Source organism: Schistocerca nitens, chromosome 2 (genome assembly GCF_023898315.1).
Source record: "Schistocerca nitens isolate TAMUIC-IGC-003100 chromosome 2, iqSchNite1.1, whole genome shotgun sequence".
NCBI classification, from domain to species: Eukaryota; Metazoa; Arthropoda; class Insecta; order Orthoptera; family Acrididae; genus Schistocerca; species Schistocerca nitens.
Window position 1 is genome coordinate 26,206,936 of NC_064615.1, and position 24,515 is coordinate 26,231,450.

At 42.4% G+C, this 24,515-nt stretch overlaps 1 protein-coding gene and 1 non-coding gene across 3 annotated transcripts in view; both read left to right on the plus strand.

Annotated features, from left to right (window-relative positions):
• The window catches only part of LOC126235683 (brain-specific angiogenesis inhibitor 1-associated protein 2-like), a 960,968-nt gene that overhangs the window by 779,197 nt on the left and 157,256 nt on the right, over window positions 1-24,515 (plus strand). The gene's annotated exons all lie outside the window — the stretch shown is intronic.
• Window positions 5,009-5,083, plus strand: Trnas-cga (transfer RNA serine (anticodon CGA)). Its single transcript has one exon. It is a non-coding gene; the product is annotated as a tRNA-Ser (tRNA).

Here is a 24,515-nt window from a genome sequence, read left to right on the forward strand (position 1 = left end):
ACAGAACATAATTTCCACTTTACAAGTAATAAAAATAATTTCAACACGTAACTTCTGACCTTTTATGTACCCAAATCAATTACTTTTGACGCAAGTACAGTTTCTATGCAGAACATAAAAAAATCTGTATAATTATTGTTGTTATTTTCTATTTAATACAATGTTCTTCATCAAGATCAAAGGCAAGAGTTTTATACTGTTTGTTATAAATGCGAAATCTTTTTATGAATGACAGAAACATGTTTCATTTGAGCCCGACGAAGTATTGAAGCAATGTTTGACATATTTTTGTTTCGCATTTTTAAAATTTTATCTACTTTTTGGGGAAACTGCATTTTCTAGCGCTCTATAGTAAATCTCTATTTTTTTAAATTTTTACTACAATATCCCTCTGTTTCATGTTACAAATCAGGTGAGATCGCAGACATAGTGGATATCGACGTTTCATTAATTGTTACGAAATTTTTCCTGGTTTCTGCAATGGTTCCCCAGCCACACGTTTGATAGGTTGTGAACGGAGCATACATTCCTGAAGCTGATGTCCTAGACGAGTAGCCACTGCATAATGACATATGGTTCCGCAGTACTTACTCAAGGCTTCTGTCTTGCTTTCGACGGTCCTTGCATAATTCCCACACTGCGGAACTATGGGGCATGCTGAAGAATACTGCTCGCATTCTAATGTTCCGTTATATGTCCTCACTCATGTTCTAAACGGTGCAAGGCTTTCAGCTTCTATGGGAATCTAGTAAGACACTGCCCTCTGACGTAATGCCCGATAGGTAGGCAATACATTTAGTGTACAGGTAACGTCGGTAGGAACTTAACTGCCTACTCTACTAGGAAACCCACCATAGTCTATGCTTATTTATGATATTCTAAAGTAGCCAACGGTTGTTTTACAACTCTATTCGTAAATATGCTCAGGACTCTGTAAAACGCAAGTCAGAGGAAATCTCGCATCGAATGGAATCCAAAAAGCCTAAAAAATCCTGTGACGAGCAAGTGCCGGACCTACGGCATCATCGAAAGGGAAATAAGGAAACGCCGTAAAGTGATTACGTAGCTGGCCTATCGGACATACAGCGGCCAGCGACAATCCAAACTTGTGGTTTATCTATTCTGTGACCACTATATTACTGTGTGTGACCATTGCATAAAGATATCGATAGTGAAATTACGTATTAATACGAAATATTTGTTCCGATTTTATCGCGACATTTCCATGAAAAGACTACGTCACGGGCTTTAACGGAGCACACAGAAGTTTTTACTGTTCGTTACGACACTTGTTTCACAGAAGGCACAGTACCGGAAGAACTGATACTCCATAAACGTTATAAACTTCCCAGCCAATGAGCAGGAGCGGACAGCTGCTACCTGCTACAGTAACCTGTACGGGGAATAAGTACCGCACTTCATACGGATGTGAAATTGTGAATATCGTGTTATGGCTATATTGGCTCAAACCACTATGGATTTCTTGCCTACTTTAAGATTCCTCCATCTTTTCTCTAGTTTGATGGTTTCGCCATTTCGGCACTCTCTTTTTATCGTTTACTGATATTTTCATTGTCCTGTGTATGCAACTACATGTTTGCATACTCTTTGCACAAAATACCTTCATTAATCATTTTATTATTCCACTTTTTTCTGCACATTAAATTTGTCTTCTTTACGACTCCTTCCAACACTGAAGTGCTTTTGAATTCCTACCAAGTTGTTTGTTTTCCTACTTCATCTAGTACAGAATCTGTCCACTCATTTTTTTTTTAGCATCCTCTTGTGGCATCATAGAACGAACAGTTCCAGACTTGTATTCCGGTATAACCAAGTCCGACGTCTCACTTAGATGTGATGCTGCGATCCAGACGTACAGCTTCAGAAACTCCTATGTCAATTATACAGCTGTAATTGACAACAATCGTATCTGCTACTATCATTCATAGATGTTAGAACTATTTCACTGCCTCCGCAATTTAATGCGTTGGTCTTCAATAATACGCAGGGTATCAGTTTCCTATTTGTTTAATTTATCACTAATTATAATTCCTTGTTAAGCGGTATACTGTTGTTACCAATTTTTCAGAGGTTTCTTTCCTTTCAAGCGAAACGTTGTTCATATTTCGAGCTATGCAATTCACTATAAAGTGTATTGCAAACAGTATTTTCGTTGTATCGTACGTTAAGGTTCTCCCCATTTCATCCACGGGTGGACCTTGTGGAGAATAATTTATTATATGCCTTCGTTTGAGATATTCGAGTAATACCACACTCATGGTCTATCCAGGGGTGATGAGCAGTGGGACATAATAATCTTGTAGATTACGTCCTGAAACCGCATCTTAAAAATTTCTATGAAGATTATCGCGAGATACTTGAAGTCCTTCTTCGAGTGTCTTCTTCTCCTGTTTCCAGATGGGCAAACAGCCACTGTGCAGAGAATGCTTCACAACGCCGTTCTTAAAAAAAAAAAAGACTATCAGCGTTATTTCAGCAGTGGCATCAGTTTCATTTAATGTTCGTAAGTATCATAAATTATTAATGTCTCTCCATCATTAGCATTCCTTTCAGGATACTGCATATCTTATTTCATTACCAAACTGCACAGTGGCACGGATTCCGCAAGCCCCGCATGTGACGAACCTAATGCAACCTCACGTACAACGGAGTTGCAATGGTTGTCTTCCTTCCAGGTGCCAAGGCTGAACTTAAACCGAGCTGCGACAGACGATTCGTACGCTCTGTTATATTGATGGGACAACCATTACGTTCTACTAAATGAGAATGTTGATGTATAGAACAGAAAGTATTTATGTTACTGTAATAATTGAAAAATTATACACAGTATCGATTTTTGCACAAAGCGTTATTTTCGTCAACAGTTAAACACATACAAAATGTGACAATTTCGAAGCAAAAATTTCAGGTTTGTGCGACGACCTCAGAAGCTCTCCGCACGACGCCACTTTAATGCGACAGATGTGGAAGTAGTAGACTTATTCCAGAATGAGATTTTCACTCTGCAGCGGAGTGTGCGCTGATATGAAACTTCCTGACAGATTAAAACTTTGTGCCCGACCGAGACTCGAACTCGGGACCTTTGCCTTTCGCGGGCAAGTGCTCTACCATCTGAGCTACCGAAGCACGACTAACGCCCGGTACTCACAGCTTTGCTTCTGCCAGGTCCCGAGTTCGAGTCTCGGTCGGGCACACAGTTTTAATCTGCCAGGAAGTTTCAGTAGACTTATTCTTTTCTTACCATCTCAGGAAAGGCTATCGCGGTATTCCCGCTGTCGTAAATGGGCTACTCCACTGTGGTAATTTAAATGGCTGTGGAAGGACGAAAGTTTTGTCTTAGCACAAGAAAAAGGGACACCGGGAGAATCGACGAGATAGGTGGTAATCTTCCCGAAATGTAACTGCCTGCTGAAGAGACGTCTCGAATAGTTTGAAAGTAATCTCGTTTCTCCTGCTAGAATGCGACTTGTGGCATTAACGGGGCTAATGTGGTGGTGTAGCAAAGACACAGCTGTGTAAGGGACTGAGTACACACAGCACTAGTTCGATACTGACCAGCGTGGAGAGAAGACACAAAGTAAACCATGTCCTGCAGTTGGGAGAAGCAGGCCGCGACCACACCGCTGACGAGAGTCACCAGCTACAGGACATGTTTATACATCACAGGCAGACTAAACACAATCCCCAGATTTCTTCACTACCGAACCACGGTCAAAATACTTTTTGGAAGATGCTGGAAGTTTTGCGGACAAAGATAAAATTTCAAGCTCACAACTGTTATAATGACGAGGGTCATTTTTCCCCCAAGGTCCGACCAGTTGCGAAAAAACAAAAAAGGCGAAGTGGAAATCATATGAAGCTTCGAGTAGTTTCACACAGTGTTGACAAACTGCACTCTACGGCGCCAGACCTGACGACATGGATCCCAGATTGAAACCGGCTGTCGGTAAATAAAAAGTTGAGCTCCAGACATGTCTGTACATTTATTGAGCAGATGTGATGGACGGTATCTGCAGTATGACCGTCGATCGCTTGACGTCACACTTTTCAGTTCTGAGCTCACAGTGAGGACGTAAAGATGGCTAGATCAATAGTGTCTCTAGTCAAGTGTGAAGTGAAACCAAGTACATACGGTTTATGCCCTTGTCCATGATTTACGTGAATTGATTAGTGTACGAGTTGAGAAGACGATCTGAAATTAAGTTCTTTATCAACTGGATGTTTCACAAGGGCGTGTGTCCATATGAACTTTTTTTGTTCAGAATCAGTAATACTACCACTCCTGAAAGCATGTACCTTTCCTTATGACTCACCCTGTAGTTTCTGTACAGGAACTGTTCCGCCGGCCGAAGTGGCCGTGCGGTTAAAGGCGCTGCAGTCTGGAACCGCAAGACCGCTACGGTCGCAGGTTCGAATCCTGCCTAGGGCATGGATGTTTGTGATGTCCTTAGGTTAGTTAGGTTTAACTAGTTCTAAGTTCTAGGGGACTAATGACCTCAGCAGTTGAGTCCCATAGTGCTCAGAGCCATTGAACCATTTTTTGAACTGTTCCAGATTTTCACTTTCGGATGCGCCGATCGAAATCGCTCTGTACCCTAAGCTGTTATAATTACAAGCATGAGTGGTTCAGCGTTATTATATTATGTAATAAATAAAGATCTACAGTACGGTTAATAATTTGCGAAAAACTTAAAATCGTTGAACAGCGCTCTCAGTATGATATTTGAAAGCTCAAATAAACATATCATCAAAACTTCACGTTTTTAGGTTCTGTAGTTAGATGGAACACAAAATTATGGAAAAACTCAATGTTCTTGTAAATTAAAAATTGTATAGACTTCAAATTTTGGATGAAACTTCCTGGCAGATTAAAACTGTGTACCGGACCGAGACTCTAACTCGGGACGCAGGAGAGCTTCTGTAAACTTTGGAAGGTAGGAGACGAGATACTGGCAGAAGTAAAGCTGTGAGGACGGGGCGTGAGTCGTGCTCGGGTAGCTCAGTTGGTAGAGCACTTGCCCGCGAAAGGCAAAGGTCCCGAGTTCGAGTCTCGGCCCGGCACACAGTTTTAATCTGCCAGGAAGTTTCATATCAACGCACACTCCGCTGCAGAGTGAAAAATCTCATTCTGCAAACTTAGGATCCTTTACATTTGTATACATCTGATCATATTACACTACTCTTTTGTACATGTTAATGAACAATATTTTAAATCATTTGGTCTCGTACAGTATCTGCCATCCCTGCTGTTTGCAGCAAGCGGGAGAGGAGAGGGACGCCTGGAGGGAGGGAAAGACCTGCTCTCTCTGTCTCTCAGTGCATAAGACGAATCATCGTACTGTTAGCGCATTACGAACACACTTGCTACCCCATACCTTGGGGCGTAGCCGCACCCATTGAGTGTTTAAGGGGCTCCGGAACGCCCTATACTTGCAATGTTAAAATAACGCTTATAAATTACATCTTTCCTCACAAAGTATTTGAGGTAGGAAGTTGAACTTTTTACAGATTATTTATTGGAATATGGGCTACAACTTAACACAGGGATTTTACAAAATTTTAGTTCAGTTATTAAAGATGATTTTTTTTCAATTGTAATGAAAATTCACAACATTTTTTTGCAATTTTTCATTTATATATTCAAAAATATACAGTTTTTTGGAAAAAGGCTGTGTTAAATTATGCAGAAGGTACTGTGTAACATTTACTGAAAGTTTGAAACAAATATGTTTGGAAGATCCTTAGAAAACATGTAATTAGTATGAGAAAATAAAAGTTTTGGGAATCGAGCGACAAAGATTGTATTAACTTTTTAGTGCATTCCAGGTCCGTAGGATGGATTATCTTCATCCTCTGCAAACTCCTCCTCCAGCTTCCTTTTGTTCCTCCTCCTGTTTACTCTTGCTTGTATTTCTAGACTCTTTACAGCCCTGTCTGCAGCCCGAAGGCGTTCCTTGTCTAAAGCAAGCATCGCTCGCACCATGTTAGAACCTATCTTCATTCCCATATTTCTAAATACCTTTGGCTTTCCAACATTTCTCCATTTCTTAAAAGCCTTCAGAGGATTTCTAATAACTTTACTTTAACTCATTATTATACTTCAACAAAACAGAGACTCAAGAAACAGAATTAATTACGAATATTTTCGAGATAACGACAGAGTAAATAAACATGAAACAATCGACAATCACACCAGCGATATATATTGAACCATCACAGGTTAGCCACAACACATACTTTATCTCACATCACTAAAATGTACCTGATGAACACGGACATTAATAATAACACCATTTGACAGCAGTTTAACAGCGCCACAGTGGGTCACGCCCATGTAGAACACATTTAAAAAAAATTAAAAATAGTTGTAGTCTTCGGAATTGAATAAATTATATATCTATTAAAAGGTAATAGTCTGCAGATTCAGAAAACGCAAAAAAGTAAAAATTGAACTTTTCATGATTTTGAGCCTTTCCGGAGCCCCTTAAGTTGACAAGTACAACTATCTCTCATTTCATTTTTGACTGGAAAATATCGATTCTTGGCCAGTACATAACCGGCTGCGTTCCTATAGATTGAGTCCACAGTGCTTGCAGACATATATCCATCGGAAGCCCCGTGACGGTGTAATTATGAGAAACAGTGAAGGAAAGAAGTGCTAAGCAGTTGGTGAGGGCCACCTTACCGACGCCACAGGGAGGCGCTCAAGCTCCCAACACACACACACACGCACACACACACACACACACACACACACACACACACACACACACACACACACACAACCGTGCAACTACTTTCCCTCCGCCAGCGGCGGCCTCGCGAGCCCGAACACAAATTAAAATGTAAATACCAATATAAGTTTGCGGGCGCCCGTATTAATATGTATGGCGGCTAATGTGGGGCCGGCAGCCGGTAGCCACGAGCCTTTCCTCGGCCGCCACTTTGGCCGCGGATTAAGTTTGCCGGGCCATAATTTGGGGCAGTCACCTCGGCGCGCTCGCAAGGCGCCGGGCCTGATACCGGGCGCGCTGCCCCGCGGATAGGATGACCGTAGAAATACTGCCCCCCGGGGGCGGCGGCCGCAAATTTAATTCGCGACGCCGCCGCTAATGCTGAGGTGGGGGCGCGCGTGCCGTCAGCGCCGCTCGCGTTTCCACTGCGGGCCCGTCGCCCCTCTGGCGTTCTTACAAATACGGCGGAGAAATGGAAACAGGGCAGTCGAAAAGAAAGCGTCGATGCAGGGGAGAATTTATGCACGAACTACAGAAAATAATACGAATACGTAGTGCAGACATTGCAACGCAGAGAGAAAATACTTGTTTAAAAGGTTCTCAAATGGTTCAAATGGCTCTGAGCACTATGGGACTTAACATCTGTGGTCATCAGTCCCCTAGAACTTAGAACTACTTAAACCTAACTAACCTAATGACATCACACGCATCCATGCCCGAGGCAGGATTCGAACCTGCGAGCGTAGAGGTCACGCGGTTCCAGACGGAAGCGCGTAGAACCGCACAGCCACTCCGGCCGGCAAAAGGTTCTCCATTGCAATTATTGCTCACAGGTTATAATAAACAAGTAAATGTCAGACTCTTTGAACAGTCGAGCTACTACATATGAAAAACTTCTGATTACTTTACAAATGAGTTATCGTGTTAAATATTTGACATTGAGCATGTAAGTGAGAGAAAGATTGGGAAAAGTTTGAAATTATGCTTAAAGTTTGTTGGAAGTTGGTAAGTGTTCTCATGATCAAACAATGGATGAATATAGCCTGAGTAACTTGCGTTCCATTTTAAGCAAAAGACAATTCACGCTTCTCAATGTTTATGACCTCATATCTCCTGAATTATGCGTCGTAAAATGTTATAATTTTGCAGGTCCATTCAGTGATGTATGTACATACTGAAACTTCCTGGCAGATTAAAACTGTGTGCCGGACCGAGACTCGAACTCGGGACCTTTCTTTCAGGAGTGCTAGTTCTGCAAGGTTCGCAGGAGAGCTTCTGTAAAGTTTGGAAAATAGGAGACGAGGTACTGGCAGAAGTCAAGCTTTGAGGACGGGGCGTGAGTCGTGCTTGGGTAGCTCAGTTAGTAGAGCACTTGCCCGCGAAAGGCAAAGGTCCCGAGTTCGAGTCTCGGTCCGGCACACAGTTGTAATCTGCCAGAAAGTTTCATATCAGCGCACACTTCGCTGCAGAGTGAAAATATCATTCTGGAAACTATGTAGATACTGTTTAAAAACTGAATTCCGAATAGAGTTGTGCAGATTTTTTTTCTTCATCAATCCTCTCAGTGGTTTGACACGGACAGCCAGAGTAGCACTTGCAACCTACATCCTCAATTATTTGTTGGATGTATTCCAATCTCTGTTTTCCTCTACGATTTTTACCCTCTACTGCTCCCTCTAGCACAGTGGAAGCTATTCCGTAATGTCTTGACAGATGTCCTACCATCCGACCCTTTCTTCTTGTCACTGTTTTCCAAATATTCCTTTCCTCGGCGATTCTCCGGAGAACCACCTCCCTCTTTACCTTATCGTCTGCCTAATTTTCAACTTTCTTCACTAGCACCACATCTCTTCTTTTCCAGCTTTCTCACAGTCCATGTTTCAGAATTGTACAATGCTGTGCTCCAAACGTACATTCTCAGATACTTCTTCCCCAAATTAAGGCCTGTGTTTGATACCAGTAGACTTCTCTTGGGCTGGAATGCCCTTCTTGCCAGTGAAGTATACTTTTGATGTCCTCTTTGCTCCGTGCCTAGGTAACAGAATTCTTTAACTCCATCTACTTTGTGATCGCCAGTTCTGGTGTTAAGTTCCTCGTTGTTCTCATTTCTGCTACTTCTCATTACTTTCGTCTTTTTTCGATTATCTTTCAGTCCATATACTGTACTTATTAGACTGTTCATTTCATTCAGCACATTCACTGAGGGTAGCAACGTCATCAGCGAATCTTATTACTGTGATCCCGTAACTTTGAATTTTAATCCCACTTTTGAACCTTTCTTTTACCTTCATAATTTGTTAACAAAATTCGAAAGTATACATGTGATGTGTTACGACAGTGAAAGGAACCTGTGATCACTGGAGACAGTGCCACAAGTTTCCTCCAAAAAATCGTAACGCAATATACAGACACATGTCATACTGACAAACGTAAATCCACCTGATGATGAAGGTTTAAACCTTTTAAACGCTTCGTGGAGATAAATAAACAGTGACTTGTAACAGTTAACTTGTTTTTTCGTTTAACGGATGATTTTAACTAAACCACATGAGCACATTACGAGTCAGATGTACACACCAGAAATGCTATTGATAATTACTTTACAAACAGATCTCCCTATAACCATGGAACAAAAGCAAGATTTAACTTACATGTACAAGAAAGAATGAACATGAAACACACCAAGTAATAAATCTGTTCAGTAAATCCTTGCAATAAATTGCCCAAGGAGATTAAAGAGATAACTAACACAAGCGTACCTGAAAAGAAAGTTAAAAATTACCAATTAAGAAATACATTCTATACATTGAAACATTACTTAGATAACACGGAGTAGGGGCTTGGTAAAAAATGTAACACATATAAATAATAATAATAACAACAGTAAATATATCATTTCATATAATACTTTTACACTGTGTTTTTCCTTCTTTTCTTCGTTTCTGTAAAATTTACTCCTAAAACTATGGAATGTATAATGTTGACATCTTATCCTCTTTCTGAACTCAAAATCTCATTGATTACACATGGATATTGACTTAGTTTCTCAGGCTAGCAAATGAGAAGATGTGGTACACAACAGACATCGTCGCTATGGTAATTATGAGCTATCAGTATACATGATTACCTTTTATGGAACCCTAGTGTGCAAGTCCTCCTCGAACGCACTTACCCGGACTTACATTTACATTTCCACAATTCTCAGCATCACACGTACAGTATCAGCGTTAGTCGATAAAACTTTTCATGTAATACATATAAATTATTATACATGGAATACTGTATCGAAACAGTAACGAACTTCCAGAATTCGTTTCAAAACTGAGCGGCAGTTAACCCGAAAATAGAGCTCATTCTTAAAAGCCGCCACGAATCTGCACAGAGCTGTTGTGTTCTCTCCCATTTGTCGAAAAAGAAATTTATGGATTCAGAATTCATGAAAGAAACATGAAGCGCCAAGTCGTTTCCAGTGTCCCTCAGCGCGAAGAACTCGACTGCTGCGGTGCAGGGCTCTCCCCCGCACACACAATCTGCTTATTTACTCCCATTACGTATGTATTATATTCCCTTCCGATTCTAAAGCAGGCCGGAGAGAAGTTGCGCGTTCGCTCCGCGAATATGAAACCAAAGCCGCGAGCCGTCGTAACCGCAGAAGGTCGACTGCGCTTGTGCGCCGGGATGCCTACTTTCCACGCCGCAGCAGCATCCCAGCGCTTTTAAAAAGCTAGCCAGGTATGCCCCCGCGAACCGCAGTTTCCTGTCTCCTACACGCGGATTTAAGTTTTTCTACGAAATTTCCGCGTAGGCACTGTATCGGAATCTCTGTTTATCTTCTTTTTTTTCCCCTTTTATATCAGACTCCCGCCGCTTACATTACGGACGCTTTGAAGTTCCACGAAGCGTATACGTCGCTGTGATGGCTTGTAATAGCTTTACTTTGCTCCCGCGGGCATCACGAACACTTTGTGCTGCTTAAGGGAATAAAATTGATACACGAACGTCGCGTAGACCGCATCGTACCGGATTTTCTGCGCTGAAGGGGTGACTTGTGTACTGTTAGCAGTGGAGACAGTCATAATTATAATTGGGCACCAAGTTGTAAGCATGTATCGAGTAGCAATGAAATCGATTATGATAACATCTCTATGGTCACTTCTTTTGTTTTTTCGCGCCAGAACGAGCGAGAGAGTCACGTGGTTGTTTTTAAGCGTGTGCGTGGTGTGAAGATGTTAAGGAATCAGGCTAAGAGAACAAGTAAATTTTCTGACTATAAAGGTGTTTGATGCTGTGTAATCATTCGTGTACCTCACGAGACGTAATCTACGGTTCGCGAAGTCATAAACCACGAGAACAATCGCGAGAACGTGATTAGGTACCCGCGAGCATCTCATCCGCGCCGGAAAAATGAAACTTGGATTACCTATATTGCCACGAACGCCGCATCTGGATTGCAGTGTTGGATAATGTATTGTGGTGTAGTGTTACTACATCTATCAGTGTATCAACATACTTGTTATTTTGTGAAGAGTGTAACAGTGCAGCCCTGTGTAGCGCAAGTGTTAAAGAATACATCAATGGTTTATACTAGGCTAAAAATTGAATTTTGGTAATTGGCACTCCTTTGTTCCACTTGTTAGTTTTCGTTTATTACAGCAATACTCAAGCTGCTGTTCCTAGACTGCAAGGGAAGAAGGGAATGACGATTGGATTTACGAGGTGAGTGGGTACAATTAGCAAACACAGTCGGAAATATAACCCCACCCTCCCCCATTCGCTTACAAAGTCAGTAGAAGGGAATGAGGTAAGCGTTCACAATATCTCTTGTACAGTACTACGTCACATAGTAACACGAGAAGTTTTCCCCATACAGGGCAAAAGACTTTTTTTTCTCGCTGAAATATCTGGTTTCTTCTACGAGGGTTGGTGCTTTAATAGTGGAAAAACTGAGAAACGCATCACAGCGAAATCAAACAATGACGCTTATATCAAATATTAGTTACATACACCTACCGTACGTCAGTGAAAGTGAACTTACCCTTCCCACAGTACGCGCGTGCACAGTTACGAAAAGAATAGTGTCATGTGGCTGAGAGTGTAGTGTAATAATGTCAGAACGTTTTAGAGACAAGAACAACGGAGTTGTATAAAAATTGTATGCACCAGGGAAAATCCCAACAAAAGTGTCATCAAGGTCTTCGATATGTTTATGGTGAATTTGGATTACCTTATGGAACAGCAGCAAGGTAGATAAAAGCTTTCAAAGATTCGTGACTTGGCACTTGAGACGGACGACTAGCGCATAGGGCTGTGTTTCACATTCTGGAGGAGAGCCTGGAGTGAGAAAAGCTGCATCACAATGGGCAAAGCATGATTTGATGGAAATGCACAAATGGCTACGATACTACGCTGTTCGTATCCACTTGCAACTTTACGAACGTGAAGAAGTTTTCTTGTGCTGTGTCATTTCGCTGGATGTGATATGGACCAAATCGTAGGAGCCACACCTGAAACGCCAAACGAATGGCGTCTTTACAGGTGACCTCAATGGCCGTAAGTTGGTCAGTACCCCAGAAATGTGAAATTTATACTGATTCTCGCGTACTGCTGTGATGATGTTACCACAACGCAAACCGTTCCCAAACAACAGATGGCCAATGCGCTGTATTACTGTTCATTTTTAGAACATAACCAGCGACCATTTTTGAAGCAGAAGCGGCGACTCTTTCTGCATAACCCAGTCTTCATTCTTCACGACAACGATTGGGTACATACAGTGCAAGCTGTGACGTATATTCTGTCGACCGGGCTTGGAGTGCTGCACCAACCACTATACTCAACGGACGTGAGGTCCTGTGACATCAACTTGATTCCTAAGTTGAAGGAAGCACTTCTTGAGATTCACTTCAGGACTGTTGCAGAGCTTCGACAACTGGAGCTGACAGAGGTATTCTATCAGGTCGTTGGCCATGGGTTATATACAATGCTGATAACTACTGGTTTTTATCACTTGTAAATAGTTGCCACCATTAAAGTTCCAACCCATTTCTACAGGGTATGACAAAACAATATTAACAAATTTCAAAGTGTGGCTAATCGTGCCCTGCGGAACAATCTGATGACAGGAACATGTGTCCTGGAACGGAACATCGCAATTGTATGGGCAACAGCTATAGCTAGGCGACCTCTCCGACATAAAGGTGTTTTTTACGCTCTGCGCTAACGGAACTTCAATGGATGTGACAAAATTCAGTACCTTAGATGGCGTCGAATACAAACACGCCTATCACAACAATACTGCTTGCAGTCCGGTAGAGAACAAACTTACGTTTCTTGCCGAAGGAGTGGCTTGGCGGTAGACACTGGCTCCTGTAGTCTCGATGTCCCATATCGTCGCTGGACGACATTTGCTGGCATGGCTTCCTATAGTTTACTTGTACCTCAAGATACCCTCTACAGGCTCTCGAAGTTTGTTGCAATCGTTTTGCCATGCCACGTACAGTACACCAAGCCCTTTTGCAGCATACAGAGGAGATCTCTGAGCTATTTACCACCTCATAAACCTTTCATCGATAACATTCTCCGCTATATTGTATCTCTGTACGATTTAACCTAGCGTGTCACGCTAGAGTGCGCGCCATGACTCTCCTGCCAAATTTAAGAGCGCTGCGTGTATAATCTGTGTCTCAGAGTGTGTTCCTCACTTACTGGCTTTGAGTCTAGCTAGCCGAAAAGCTGTTGGCACCCATCATTCATTTGCTTCAATGGAGACGTAGCAACGTGTTTCTTTGTGTTGTGTGTGAAGTCTGATATCCTAGTCTACCTCTGTCCCGTTCAAGTGCACGGTTTCGATGTATCGACCTTCGAGTCTACTGGAGGAGAGACACTCACTATACTGCATCTGAGGAGATCTCAGACCGAACATGCTACAGTCCTAAGGGTCGAGCTGGTGACAGATCGATGGCAGCTGCACGTATAACGCTAGTGCTGACTACTTCGTTAACCGCATCGTGAAAGAAGCAGCGAAGAAAATTTCATCTCGCGAGAAGCATTGCTATCTTTGAGAGTGGACTGACTTGTCTGTTTCTGTGGATTATCGTTGCAAGATTGATTATAGCTAACGTTTTCTTATTTATTGAGCTTTCTGAACTTCATTTGCCGTTCCATTGTCGTTGCTGTGCTGTTTGGCTCTGTGTTTTCTGTTACAATACTCATTGCTCCTCTGCCAGAATTTAAAAAAACGTGTGTTGAAGTATCACTGGATTTGAGGGCATTACGAGCACAGCTTATAATAACCTGGAGGTTTCGTCACTGTTTACTCCTACTGTGATTATTAAGTGTTTATATAATCTATGTATGGGTATTCGTGTGTGTGTGTGTGTGTGTGTGTGTGTGTGTGTGTGTATGTGTGTGTCTGTGTGTGTGTGTGTGTTACATACACTTGCCTACTAGATCAGATCAACTAATGTTAATAATTCTTTTATTTAATGCATTTATAATTTTTATTCAGAATTCTGAAAGGTTTCCTTGTATTTAAGGCTTGAAACATTTATTTCGGTAGCCGATTTGGGTAAGATTACACTACCATCTTCGGAATTTTTGCTCTTCAAAGCGTAAGATCCGAAAATGGTAACTAATCTTACTGACACTGGTTGTCGGGATAAATGCTTTACTAACGATCTTGGCTTTTTGAAGCTTTTCTTCTGAATTTATTACCCAGAAAATTGTCATCATTCTGGCACAATGTCGCGAACATACTATAGATGTTACACTGGAATTGCCTGTTTTCATATCTTTCGTTGTGTTGTTTTATCTGTTTCCATCTTTTATGAGAGTTTTCCAGATGTTTTAGTTGTCACTTTGTTGTTGTTGTTGTGGTCTTCAGTCCTGAGACTGGTTTGATGCAGCTCTCCATGCTACTCTATCGTGTGCAAGCTTCTTCATCTCCCAGTACCTACTGCAACCTACATCCTTCTGAATCTGCTTAGTGTTTCATCTCTTGGTCTCCCTCTACGATTTTTACCCTCCACGCTGCCCTCCAATACTAAATTGGTGATCCCTTGATGCCTCAGAACATATCCTACCAACCGATCCCTTCTTCTGGTCAAGTTGTGCCACAAACTTCTCTTCTCCTCAATCCTATTCAATACTTCCTCATTAGTTACGTGATCTACCCATCTAATCTTCAGCATTCTTCTGTAGCACCACATTTCGATAGCTTCTATTCTCTTCTTGTCCAAACTATTTATCGTCCATGTTTCACTTCCATACATGGCTACACTCCATACAAATACTTTCAGAAACGACTTCCTGACACTTAAATCTATACTCGATGTTAACAAATTTCTCTTCTTCAGAAACGCTTTCCTTGCCATTGCCAGTCTACATTTTATATCCTCTCTACTTCGACCATCATCAGTTATTTTGCTCCCCAAATAGCAAAACTCCTTTACTACTTTAAGTGTCTCATTTCCTAATCTAATCCCCTCAGCATCACCCGATTTAATTTGACTACATTCCATTATCCTCGTTTTGCTTTTGTTGATGTGCATCTTAAACCCTCCTTTCAAGACACTGTCCATTCCATTCAACTGCTCTTCCAAGTCCTTTGCTGTCTCTGACAGAATTACAATGTCATCGGCAAACCTCAAAGTTTTTATTTCTTCTCCATGGATTTTAATACCTACTCCGAATTTTTCTTTTGTTTCCTTTACTGCTTGCTCAATATACAGATTGAACAACATCGGGGAGAGGTTACAACCCTATCTTACTCCCTTCCCAACCACCGCTTCCCTTTCATGTCCCTCGACTCTTATAACTGCCATCTGGTTTCTGTACAAATTGTAAATAGCCTTTCGCTCCCTGTATTTTACCCCTGCCACCTTCAGAATTTGAAAGAGAGTATTCCAGTCAACATTGTCAAAAGCTTTCTCTAAGTCTACAAATGCTAGAAACGTAGGTTTGCCTTTCCTTAATCTTTCTTCTAAGATAAGTCGTAAGGTCAGTATTGCCTCACGTGTTCCAGTGTTTCTACGGAATCCAAACTGATCTTCCCCGAGGTCGACTTCTACTAGTTTTTCCATTCGTCTGTAAAGAATTCGAGTTAGTATTTTGCAGCTGTGACTTATTAAACTGATAGTTCGGTAATTTTCACATCTGTCAACACCTGCTTTCTTTGGGATTGGAATTATTATATTCTTCTTGAAGTCTGAGGGTATTTCGCCTGTTTCACACGTCTTGCTCACCAGATGGTAGAGTTTTGTCAGGACTGGCTCTCCCAAGGCCGTCAGTAGTTCTAATGGAATGTTCTCTACTCCGGGGGCCTTGTTTCGACTCAGGTTTTCAGTGCTCTGTCAAACTCTTCACGCAGTATCATATCTCCCATTTCATCTTCATCTACATCCTCTTCCATTTCCATAATATTGTCCTCAAGTACATCGCCCTTGTATAGACCCTCTATATACTCCTTCCACCTTTCTGCTTTCCCTTCTTTGCTTAGAACTGGGTTTCCATCTGAGCTCTTGATATTCGTACAAGTCGTTCTCTTATCTCCAAAGGTCTCTTTAATTTTCCTGTAGGCAGTATCTATCTTACCCCTAGTGAGATAGGCCTCTACATCTTACATTTGTCCTCTAGCCATCCCTGCTTAGCCATTTTGCACTTCCTGTCGATCTCATTTTTGAGACGTTTGTATTCCTTTTTGCCTGCTTCATTTACTGCATTTTTATATTTTCTCCTTTCATCAATTAAATTCAATATTTCTTCTGTTACCCAAGGATTTCTACTAGCCCTCATCTTTTTACCTACTTGATCCTCTGCTGCCTTCGCTACTTCATCCCTCAAAGCTACCCATTCTTCTTCTACTGTAGTTCTTTCCCCCATTCCTGTCACTTATGGACCATTAATTGTCCTACAAAAATTTTAAAATGGCATCATCGTACCAGCTTGCCAACACCTTCTTTTACATGTTTTTACTGGCGGTTTCCATCGGCAGCTCCTCGATTTCTTTTCCAATCTCACATTCAAAATACTATTTGTGTAATTTTCTGTTTAGTTCATGATAGCTGTTGAAGTTATTTCTTTTTTAGAGAGAGGCCACGGTAAAGTATGCAAATATTATGTAAGTTTCGTAAATAGAAACAGGCGACACATGTTGCTTGGAGGATGCATAGCAGACAGACTGCAGGAGATCAGAAAATTCCGATGCGATGACTTAATGGAAGGTTGACATACAAAACAGGCAGAAGTAGATGATGAAGGTGATAGTAATGATACACTCTAGTAAAACGTAAATATAAACCGTATTCACATCTGGATCTACATTCTGGAAGACGCATTACAGTACGCTGTGGAGAGTGCTTTGTATCCCATTCGCATTTCCTCCTTTTTTGCTCCATTCGGAAGTGGTCAGCTCTGATCCCTCTAATTTTACCTTTATGTTAACGAATCAAAAATCTTTTTCGCCTTTTTTCACAAACTTTATTACTGTACGACCTAGATTTCGAGTTACGAGCCCATTTTCTTAGAAAATAAACTTATAAGCCGACAATAAGGTAAAACAGTGTTTCGTTTAGTTAATACAGCACGCGATGTTTCACGAAGAACTCACAGTTGAATATGTTAAAGTAATTAGGAACCATAATGGTGTTTGACTCTTCTAGGAATGTATGCTCTCGGAATTTTAACAAAAAAATCACATAGTGACGCAGGACTGCTCTTTTGTGGCGTCTGTACCTGTAGTTGACTGAGCATTTCCGTGATGATTTCGCTCTTACTAAATGGACCTGTCTGTTTAGTAGCAACAGCATACTGACGACCGATATTCGAGTACTGACCAAAGAGGGTTTGGTTAAATTAACTGCAGTGTCAAAATTCTTCCCGTGCATTTCAGGGTGACATCTGCATTACCTGCTTTTAGTTTTGTATGGTCGTTGTACTTTAAATTGCTCCATACGCATACACATAGGTAATTTGTGGATGTGACAGCTTCCAACGATTGTTCTCCAAGCGTATAACCACACAGTAAAAGATTTTTCTATTTAACAGGAACGTGTTTCGTTTATTTATGTATGCTGAACATCTGCAAGTCTTCCTGCATCTTGGTGCGATTTTCAAGCGGGACGACTTCTCCGTGTATAACAGAATCATACGTGAAAAGTCTCGTGTAACTTCCGACATTATCCATTATATCGTTTACACACAGGGTGAATCACTTAAACCTTACACCGCAAACATTGCAGAAGTGGAAAGTGCTAGTGAGGTGTGATTTTCACAGACTGGACTGATAGTAGTACTTACGAAGTTTATTTTTTGTGCAAACACATTTTTTTAAATGGAACAATGCCTATTGCCATTAACAAATTAAAAGTGGGGTAAATTAGAATGTCAGTGATGTTTGTTGGAGGATTCTAGTGCGAGGTTTTTGAGATATCGTATCTTGAAAGATTATCAAAGCTAAACTTGTGTAATACCTGTGGGAACACACACTAAAGAACATCGCAAGTGCATACACTAGTTACGTGGTTTCTGGCGTATCGAGACAAATGATCATCATAGGTTGTGTTCAAACTGACCACTGGCAGCGATAATACACGTTTCCAGTCTTGCATGGAACGACTGCTGCACATGTACTAACGTTTCAGCAGGAATGTCCAAGCAGACTGCAATAATACGTCGTTGCACATCATTGGGTGTAGTTGGTATGTCCTGGTAGACAGTGTCTTTCAGGTTTCCCCACAGAAAACAGTCTACAGGTGTCAAATACGAAGAATGGATCGGCCAAGGTACAGGTCTTCAGCGTCCAATCCAACGATTGGGAAACAATTCGTGAAGTCATGTTGTAGTACTTTCTGCACTGTGGGCCGGACAGCTATGATGTTGGTACCACAGGTACCACAGGGACGTCTGCTGGCGTCCGTGGAAGATGGTCTGTTAGGAGGCTGTTACGTCTACGAAAAACGGGCCTGTGAGCTGATGGTTCACTATCCCACAAACGTGTTTACACTCCATGTACGCTAACGTTCCACCTGACGAAGACAATTGGGATTCTCAAGAGACAAATAGTGCATGTTTCGGCAGTTTATCTGGCCATGACTGGTAAACATGGCTTTATCGCTTAACAAGATACATGATACATCTGGAGTATCCAGTCTTAATGTAACCGTTTCTCTGCAGCTTTTGATGGTGAGAGATGTGAAATGGTTGGAACCTATGTCAATGGAGAATGCGTAAGACACTTGCCTGACTCATGCCACTCGCTCGTGCGATAGCCGGGTGCTAACGTACGGATCAACTGCAACACCAGCAAGAACATTAATTTCCCCCTCTTCTGTCATCACTTGTTTCCTCCTGCTACATTGTCTACGTATTGCTCTAACACTTTCACGTAACTGTTTGAAGAAGTTGATAAATAATGGCCGAGATAGTTGACGCCTATTGGTCTAGCTTGGTGCTTGCATCGTGAAAGAACGAACTGCATTCTTCCTATACGTACACCATAAGCAAGTCAATCACTCACGATCGACTAGATGGACGGTCATACACTAACTGAATAGCAACTCGCAATCCACTCAAGGAACACAGAAGCACACTGTAAGCAAACATAACAACATCGTACCTAGCAGTTACACAGGCTGAGTGACACAAATAAGTGTCGGTGTAGAAACTTCTCAAAATACGGCATCTCGTAAACGACTCGCACTGGAATCCCGCAACGAACACCACTTACATTATAATTTACCTAACTTTTAGTTTGTTAATTGTCAATAGGTATTGTTCCATTTAAAAAAGTATTTGCACAAAAATACATTTTCTAAGTATTTTTACAATCTGTTTATTGATTAACAAATGGTTCAAATGGCTCTAAGCACTGTGGGACTTAACATCTGAGGTCATCAGTCCCCTAGAACTTAGAACTACTTAAACCTAACTAACCTAAGGACATCACACACATCAATGCTCGAGGCAGGATTCGAACCTGCGACCATAGCAGTCGCACGGTTCCGGACTGAAATGCCTAGAACCGCTCGGCCACCGCGGCCGGCTATTGACTAACAGTACGATCACATGACTACCAGAGCATTCTGTGAAATCCAAACTTCAATATCACTTTCCATTTCTGCACTATTTGGGGTGCAATTTTTAAGGTGTTCCACACTGTATATTTTGAAAAGTAAGTGCCTGGGTACGCCTGAAATCACTTTCGGATCTGAAGATTTCTCTCCGTTAAGAATGTCTTAATGTTAAATCAAGGATTCGTCAGAATTTCGGAATTATTTATACGTCAGAACGCTTGTGACTATTCGTACTGCCTTCCTTTGTATGAGTTTTGTATCCGTTGTTAGTTAGAACGGATCCCGCACTCTTGAGCAATATTGCAGGATGTGACGCACGCGTGTACTCCGAGCAGTCTCCTGTGTACACTGTCTGATTATTGGCAAGGCAGTACACAAGGTCCGTCTGAGAAAAAAAAATGGTTCAAATGGCTCTGAGGAGTAAGGGACTTAACATCTGAGGTCATCAGTCCTCTACAACTTAGAACTACTTAAACCTATCTAACCTAAGTACACCACATACATCCATGCGCGAGGCAGGATTCGAACCTGCGACCGTAGCAGTCGCGGGGTTCCGGAATGAAGCGCCTAGAACCGCTCGGCCAGCGTCTGAAAAGTTGGGTGAGTGATATCAGAAAGCAAAGGAAGGAACAGTTACAAACAGATACAACACTTACAAACAACTCCTGTTTCCTTTATTTTCTGTGACCATTCACTGAACTTTGTACCTTGTATTTCGAATGCCAAATAACACTGACCAAGGGCAGTCCCAGAGCAGGAGGTAGCAATTTCCCCGTCCCCGCAATATCCTTTGTAAATATTCTTCCGAGCTGATTTCAGATGACCCTGCAAATCGTGCAGGAGCAATACGGCTGTGTAAAGACCGTAATGTTAATGTGAGGATGATGGTGGTGTTGGTGGTGGTAGTGGCGATGATGATGATGATGATGATGATGATCACGACAAGTGATGCCAATTAAGAAGTTTATTTCGACGGGACACTCCATGGATTATTGTGGAACAAAAATTTTAGCGACAACTAGATCTTTTTGGGAATCCATTATCAAGGAGTCCGTGGAGATACGATTGGCAAAAGATCTTCTTAATCGAGACGGCGGCTTTCAGATGGATAAAGCATGGGATCCTGTAATTTCTTTAATCGCTTCACAGAGACGTAGGTCTGCATCTAGTGCGACGGCTGACGAAAATTGATTTTATACTTTCGGCTACCGCGCCTCAGCTGCGCGAAGGCGCTTTACGACAGATAGCGCAAATGTAGGTACACCACTACGCATGCGCGGCCCGCTTCTGCTGCAGAGCGCGCCAAATTAGATAGGGGGCGCGGTATTAGCCTTCTTCTCTGCGCAGGCGCCGCCGCGCCAATTTTCGGTATATATAGAACGACGCGCACCGGTAACCTTCAGTCTCGTACTCACCTGAAGATGGCTGCATGTTTGTTAGCCGAAATATCGTGCCAAGATGTCAACGTGATCCGGCTTCAAGCCCGAAATATGATGGACCAAGAAGTTTATTTCCTTCGTTCTTCCTTGTCAAGAATACAATGAAAAGCGAGCTGGAAACAGCTAGAGAAGCGAATATTTTCCGCTTCTCACTGACCAGAACTCCGCTGTGGTGGTGGTGATGATGATGATGATGATAAATAATGCCAATTGAGAAATTTGTTTCCTGCGTTCCTTCTTGTCCAAAATACAATGAAAAGCCAGCTAGAAACATCTGGAGTCGCGAATAATATTTTCCCCTTCTGGCTGACCCGAACTCCGTTGTTACCTCGAATGTGACACTGGGGCGGCCTGCGAGAGTCGTTTACTGCAGGTCGTTGCGATCGGCCGCTGCCGGCCGCGCCGGGCCCGCACCCCCTGCCACGGTCGCCACAAAACTCTGAATTTCACATCCCATTTGGCAGGCGGCGGGCGCGCGCCAGTCCGTGAAATGAGGCCGCCTGGCCGCCCGGACGGCCACAGACTCGTTCCCAAATAATTACTTCCCGCAGCGGGCGCCGCCGCTGCCCCACACCCCCGCCCCCGCCCCGCAGCACACGCTACCTGCTCGTCCGCTGATCACCGGCACCCACTGAAACCGCGCGCCCGGCCGCTGTACCCTGCCCGACTATCGATTCGGCCGCGTACGCCTACGCTGCCCGATCCACGTCCATTCATCGCGATTCCGGCCCGATCTCCTGTCGGAGGTAATTAGCGTGTAATCACACTCTCTTTCCTCCGTTTCACCTCCGGACGGCAGCCGACAAAAGCCAATATCGGCCCCGTCGGTAATTCCCCTGATCTCTTTCGGTGGCGTTCTCCGCACTCTAGCTTTCATCCCCACTTGCGCTCAGTTGCTCGCAGCAGAGTGAGTGGCTCGAGCTTCATCGCGCCCTTTACATTACGCCGGTTTTTGTTTCTTGTTGTACGATCACCTGTAACTTTATCTCCTTTGCCCAGCAGGCATTGTAGGATCATTTGTTATTTGGTGACTAATACAGAGTGTTACAAAAAGGTACGGCCAAACTTTCAGGAAACATTCCTCACACACAAATAAAGAGAAGATTTTATGTGGACATGTGTCCGGAAACGCTTCATTTCCATGTTAGAGCTCATTTTAATTTCGTCAGTATGTACTGTACTTCCTCGATTCCCGCCATGATTTCATACGGGATACTCTACCTGTGCTGCTAGAACATGTGCCTTTACAAGTACGACACAACATGTGGTTCATGCACTATGGAGCTCCTGCACATTTCAGTCGAAGTGTTCGTACGCTTCTCAACAACAGATTCGGTGACCGATAGATTGGTAGAGGCGGACCAATTCCATGGCCTCCACTCTCTCCTGACCTCAACCCTTTCGACTTTCATTTATGGGGGCATTTGAAAGCTCTTGTCTACGCAACCCAGGTACCAAATGTTGAGACTCTTCGTGCTCGTATTGTGGACCGCTGTGACCATCATCAGTTATTTTACTCCCTAAATAGCAAAACTCCTTTACTACTTTAAATGTCTCATTTCCTAATCTAATTCCCTCGGCATCGCCCGACTTAATTCGACTACATTCCATTATCCTCGTTTTGCTTTTGTTGATGATCATCTTATACCCTCCTTTCAAGACACTGTCAATTCCGTTCAACTGCTCTTCCAAGTCCTTTGCTGTCTCTGACAGAATTACAATGTCATCGGCGAACCTCAAAGTTTTTATTTCTTCTCCATGGATTTTAATACCTACTCCGAACTTTTCTTTTATTTCTTTTATTGCTTGCTCAATATACAGATTGAATAACATCGGGGATAGGCTACAACCCTGTCTCACTCCCTTCCCAACCGCTGATTCCCTTTCATACCCCTCGACTCGTATGACTGCCATCTGCTTTCTGTACAAATTGTAAATAGCCTTTCGCTCCCTGTATTTTACCCCTGCCACCTTCAGAATTTGAAAGAGAGTATTCCAGTCAACATTGTCAAAACTTTCTCTAAGTCTGCAATTGCTAGAAACGTAGGTTTGCCTTTCCTTAATCTTTCTTCTAAGATAAGTCGTAAGTTCAGTATTGCCTCTCGTGTTCCAACATTTCTACGAACTCCAAATTATCTTCGCCAAGGTCGGCTTCTATCAGTTTTTCCATTCGTCTGTAAAGAATTCGCGTTAGTATTTTGCAGCTGTGACTTATTAAACTGATAGTTCGGTAATTTTCACATCTGTGAACACTTTCTTTCTTTGGGATTGGGATTATTATATTCTTCTTGAAGCCTGAGGGTGTTTCGCCCGTCTCATACATCTTGCTCACCAGATGGTAGAGTTTTGTCAGGACTGGCTCTCGCAAGGCCATCAGTGGTTCTAATGGAATGTTGTCTCCTCCGGGGGCCTTGTTTCGACTTAGGTCTTTCAGTACTCTGTCAAACTCTTCACGCACTTCCATATCTCCCATTTCATCTTCATTCTCTTCCATTTCCGTAATATTGTCCTCAAGTACATCGCCCTTGTATAGACCCTCTATATACTTCTTCCACCTTTCCGCTTTCCCTTCTTTGCTTCGAACTGGGTTTCCATCAATGGTCTTGATATTCATGAAAGTGGTTCTCCTTTCTCCAAAGGTCTCTTTAATTTTCCTGTAGGCAGCATCTATCTTACCCCTAGTGAGATAAGCCTCTACTTCCTTACATTTGTCCTCTAGCCATCCCTGCTTAGCCATTTTGCACTTCCTGTCGATATCATTTTTGAGACGTTTGTATTCATGTTTGCCTGCTTCATTTGCTGCATTTTTATATTTTCTCCTTTCATCAATCAGATTCAATATTTCTTCTGTTACCCAAGGGTTTCTACTAGCCCTCGTCTTTTTACCTATTTGATCCTCTGCTGCCTTCACTATTTCATCCCTCAAAGCTACCCATTCTTCTTCTACTGTATTTCTTTCCCCCATTCCTGTCAATTGTTCCCTTATGCTCTCCCTGAAACTCTGTACAACCCCTGGTTCTTTCAGTTTATCCAGGTCCCATCTCCTTGATTTACCACCTTTTTGCAGTTTCTTCAGTTTTAATCTACAGTTCATAACCACTTGATTGTGGCCAGAGTCCACATCTACCCCTAGAAATGTCTTACAATTTAAAACCTGGTTCCTAAATCTCTGTCTTACCATTATATAATCTATCTGATACCTTTTAGTATCTCCAGGGTTCTTCCATGTATACAACCTTCTTTCATGATTC